We start from the raw sequence: 5,835 nt of genomic DNA, 5'->3' as shown, positions 1-5,835 counted from the left end.
TCCCATCCTTTGCAACCAAATTATTCTGAAAAAAACCTGAAAAAATATATAAATGTTTATAAACACTGGTAATTTAGTGTCATTTCACTCTAATCCACCCCAAGGGATGTATTATTAACAAGAACCTCACTTACCCCACCTTCAGGGAATACAAAATGAAAACAGCTATCAATGAACACACTGTGAAGGTAGACAGTTCACTGGGAGAAGGGATTCTCTGAAAAAAACCTGGCATATATATATAAATATATATATATATGTGTTTATAAACACTGGTAATTTAGCGTCATTTCACTCTAATCCACCCCAAGGGATGTATTATTAACAAGAACCTCACTTACCCCACCTTCAGGGAATACAAAATGAAAACAGCTATCAATGAACACACTGTGAAGGTAGACAGTTCACTGGGAGAAGGGATTTGTAAGAAGTAGGATAACTAAAAGCCATGTATTTGATGCTCTAGTCTAGGATGTTAAACATATAAAGCATTAGGTTTTATCTTACAAACCTGAAATAAACCTTCAAACTTTAAGCCTTTCTTGTATTCTGACGCACAAATTCAACTCTTGGAGAAGTAATTACACTCACTATCTTGGATGATCTCTCTTCTGTAGACCTTGTAGCAGCTTGAGACAGGTTGTCATGCCTGTATCTTGTATCAAATGCCAGACAGATCAAAAGTGAACGATGAAGGACTCTAGCAATGCAAATATGGGATGTTTTTTTCACACAGCCAAACTGAATCCATTGCATGACTTCATTCCACTGAATACATACCATAGAAGTGTGAATTACCTTTGTAACCCTGGCTTGGACACGACAGGGATACACTGGTTTTGAACCATTCCCTCACCTTGGTAAAGCAATATAACGTGTGAAACTAACTTGCAGAGGACATGAAGTTTAAACAGTACCTGGAAAACAACATATTAAATGGGTTTAATTGCATTTTAGCCTTCAGTTCTTAAGAGAAAATGCACTGACAGATATTCCTTTGCTAATTGACTTTTTTTTTCCCCCACTAATCAAGCATGATATACCCATCTTGCAGGTGCCTAGCTACAAGACTCCTCTCATCTAATTTTTGGTACTTACATTTAATTCCTGTTGTTTTTTTAATCTCTGACAGGATATGAATACAGCTTAATGTGAGATCTGATATGAAGACCATGCCTATAATTTCTTTACCAGATAGCTATTACAGGGCTTTTCATGCATCACAGCTACCATGGCTTCTAAAGCGTTATTTTGTTTCCACATCCATCTAAAGTTTGTAAGCAAATTAAACAGGGTGGTAACACAAATGGCTCATAATATTTCAGTGTTTCTTAGGTGCTGGCTGAAACTCCCCCACAAAAGCAGCTTCTTGAACAAAAATGGTATTTGATTAAGAATTTAAAACATTACCTTGTATACTCTACTGTCTGTAAAATGAAGATTCTTCAGTCAGGCTGCTGGAAAAGGGAATAATGCTTGCCTTGAAGCAGCTCTGATTCAGGTTTTATTTCCCACAGGTGTTCAGCTATTCTCCACCACCTGTCCAACCAATTCTAATGGCTCTGCTCTCTGCATCCACATTGATGGACAGCTTCATGGGAATTGTAGCAGCAGCTTGACTCATTTTACCAGAGCCTAGAACTGCTAACATACGGTCATCAGCCTTCTCATCAAGCAAGATGACAGCCCAAGAAGAGGTGGAGGTGGGATGAGAAAACAAAATCCAGAAACTAATTCTAACTGTGGAGCCTTGGATTTCTGCTCTAAGGCAGAATGTAACAGTCTGCAGATGTGTTATTCTGCTCAAGTTGGTTACAAACATGAATACGTCCATATTGTCTGGAAACAGCTGACAGAAAGGATAGTCTAGCAACCAGAACTTGCTTCTCCCTCTTCTTCTTCATGCCAGACACAAGCAGAGGAGTCAAGTCAAATAAATTTTATGGCTGCTTTGTACTCCCACACTACTGGCACGTAGGCTGTTTGCACATACTGTTCATCAGGCACAAAAGGACTGAGGTCTGCCTCAGAGAATGATTTTGCTCCCTTTAACCTCTTGTAATGCTCTGAGAGAATAATAAACCAGCACAGTATTACATCAGGTGCCACATCAAAACCTGTCTCAGGTGACTTCTCTTGCACTCTGTTCTAAAGAAATATAGTTTTGTCATGCTTTGGGATGCACTGGTTTGGTGGATGGTTGTGGGTTTTTTTTAAAAAATCTTCTGCTATCATCACTTACTTTTATAGGTATTTCTAAAAACTGTTTGGAGTTTACCAGGATAAAAAAATAATTCACCTTTGCCCACATTTCCTACGTTTCCATGACAAAATTTAATTTCTTTGTGAAGCTTCTCTTAGGTAAGAATTAGGCATTTATTTCCACCCTTGGCAAAAATTAAGGAATCATGAAACCACAAAGATTGGAAAAGACTTCTAAGATCACTGAGTCCAACCATTAACCCAGCACCATTGAGTTCACCACTGACACATGTCCCCAAGTGTCACATCCACGTGTCTGTTGAACAATTCCAGGGATGATGATTCCAGAAACAGCATGATGATACTGCTGAACAGCAGAGACCTTACATCTTAATCTACTACTTATACTTTTTACCACTAGAACACAAATACATTTGGAAAAAATTTACTAACAGAATTATGGTTGCTACATTTCTTCCTTGCTCACATGCTATTTAAAATTCTAAACCAAAAAAAAATCCCCCCAAAAGCCTATCTACTGCTTAGTTAAAACTTAGTCAAAGACAAGATTCCAGCAAGCTAGAAGCAAGGTTTACCTACCCAATAGACGACCCCAAGAAAAATTGCTGTGTTTTGCCTAAAACATTTGAAGGTTTCTTCTCCTTTCCAAACGTACATTCAAAGAGACTGGCAGAAGAATTAAAAATCCACCTGGCCTTAAAACAAACTGATAGGATGACTGCAGCTTTTCTATGTCTCTTCTCCCACTGCTTCTTAATCAAGCTTGGTGTTCCAAGAAACTTAATCCAGGAGAAAGGACCAGCCTTCACCATGTCAAACTAACGGTTACAGCATCAAATTATTTAAGAGTTAGTCCACTGTTCTTTAAATATACGAGGTATTTGTGCCTGGTTTGAAGTAGTGTAAAGATAGAAACATTCCAACTATATTTGATTCCTTCGTATCAGAAGCTTTCTGAAAACCAGGAAAAAGGTAACTTCTTATGCTTTATGCAGTTTTTGGAGAAGCATGTCAGGAAGGAGAGGTAATGTATTGCACCATTCAAACAGACAAGTAAATCCCCATTAACTCACCTCTCCTCCTGAGGATCTGGAAGAGTCGAAGGCCAGCCTAGAAATTAGGCTTCCCAGTCAGTGCACTATGCTACAGCTCTGCCAGCACAGGGAACGAGTACAGTGGATAAATCATTTACTGCAAGCCTCTGGAAACCACAGGGAAAAAAAAAAAAAACAACGGGAAAAAAAAAAAAGAAAAAAAATACATAAATAAAAATACATGCCATTTCATGAAATTACACTCTCAATGCCTCTTGTCTGCCCATCTGCCTAGATGTCATCACCTACACCACCCATTACGTTCTTGTCCATTCCAGACATTCAAGGATTACTTCTTCCCCAAAAGAGACCGAGTTAATCTTCCTTCCGGGAGTAAAGAGCCCTACCTCCTCTCACGGATAGACTAAAGGGCATGAAGAGAAGTAACATTTAATTTAGACCACAGGAAAGTTCAGATTCTGGAAAGCTTTAGACATATATGGGGTGACAACTTCCAGTTTCTCCTTTGCAAAGTTCTTGCTTGCCCTTGGCTAGCTCCTCAACATTCATGTTCAGCACTGACCACTACCATTACTTGTAGAAGCAACTGCAGAGCACAGAACAAGGATAACAGAATTATACTGTCCTTTCCCCAAAAATAAAGTTTACTTTTAAAATTAAGTTCCACACAGATAACACAGCATTGAATAAGGTTGTCTGAAGAAGACTGTCCAGATTATTTTTTGCCACTGTATGCACTGAAACCTTCATGAAAACCAATTTGCAGAAGGAAACTAACCAGAAAGCATGTGTGTACTTCAAAACAGCACTATCTAAAGTGCAGAACCCTAGAAAAATTCAGCCTTCCCTTTAGTATTTCCCTTCCCTGCGCTTGTATCTCTCAATACAAGGCAGGTAAGAAAATCAATTCCCCTCCTCCTCTGTGGATTTATAAGAGACCAAGTATTTTACTGAAAAAATTGAAAAGAAAACATGGGGAAAAATTTATCTGTCACATGCAAACAAACTCAAGTATATGATAAAAAATACAGGAGAAAACCAAGAAGAAACTACAAAGGAGTTTTTTATAAATCAGGATTTAAGCAATCTCTACTCATTGCCCAACTGCATTTTAAACTATCAAAGCATGTCAAACCTTGCTTGCTTTGGTTTTGACAGTCAATCAGCTATCTGATAAAAGTAGGGCAACAATACTAACAAAGACTTCCTATATTCAATGCAGTAACTGCTTAACATCATAAAACCAGCTCAAAGAGATTTTCTCAAAACTCTCTTCCCTTCTTAATTACCTTTTTTACTGTTGACTTGACAATTTATACTAGATTTCCAAATTCAGCTTAGACAGTTCTTACATTTCTGGTATGAAAACACCGTAAGACTCTGAGAAACATTTCATACCTTCTTCACACACAGTCACGGCAAACAAAGAGAAATGGTGATTTTGCCTTCTCCAGAGGTCCATGTGCATGTAGTGATTACAGAAATTCAAGCTCTTCTGGGGTCCCTCCCTGATGCCCCACCTCTGGTTTTGCACAGAGTTCAGGACTTCAAAGAGACTTCCACTGATGATGTTGACAGTAGTTCTTCCATTGACTTCAGCTGGGAATTAACTGGTTTTTATTGAGCAGGCTAACTGTTGAGTATCTTCATCCCCTACAGTTTCTCAATTTCATCAACTACTACAGGAGTCAGAAACTAATTGAAAGAAAACCACTTTTACTGAGTTAAGGAAAAAAAGAAAACCAAGAAGAAAGCCTTGTTCACCTCCATATGTTTATTTTTTTAAACAATTTACAAATAAAAATGTTATATTTATCCAAGGAAACACATTTAATACTTTAGTCTTTAACAAGCTATACAAATGAGAACCATCACACTCAATAGCTCAAGGACCATTCAGGGTAGGCATGCATGTGTCTGTATCACATGAAGCGAGTCCAATTCCTGACACCAGGGTTCTGATCTTCTACTTCTTCAGAGCTGGTCAGCTGCTAAATGATTTAACACAAATAGTTACTGGATCACAATAAAATGAAAGAAAGCCCATTTCAAATCATGTAAGTGACCTCAATATGTCTGGTCCAGGTGTCAGGCCACAGAGCCTTACCGATTAGTTTTCTTCTCCAAAAGCCAGGCGGGACAGATTTTCTCCCCTTGCTTAGTGATGTAGCATCCATACATGTGCTTATACAATACAGTGAAACACCTTAAGTACAGATGTAGTACAACAGTAATTACAAAGCACAGAAACAGATAAACAGACAAACAAAATCAACTCTAAACACATTCTTGCATTGACAGATAGACAAACAAAATCAACTCTAAACACATTCTTGCATTTCAAACAACAAATAAACAAACCCATGCATTACAGTTCAAAGAAATTTTCAGTTTAGGTCTTCTGCAAGTCTCCATTTCCTCAGTTCTAAATTGCTGTTCTTGAGCTTGTCTCAGCAGCTGGGCTACTCACGGTGCTACTGACACAAACTGGGTGAGCTGGAAATCACCCAGGAATGGTCAAAAAATAAAAGCCCCCAAAATAAAGAAGACGCACGCA

Source organism: Passer montanus, unplaced genomic scaffold (genome assembly GCF_014805655.1).
Source record: "Passer montanus isolate IOZ18808 unplaced genomic scaffold, ASM1480565v1 scaffold40, whole genome shotgun sequence".
NCBI lineage: Eukaryota > Metazoa > Chordata > Aves > Passeriformes > Passeridae > Passer > Passer montanus.
The sequence above is the reverse complement of the archived record's forward strand: the minus strand, read 5'-3'. Positions refer to the sequence as shown.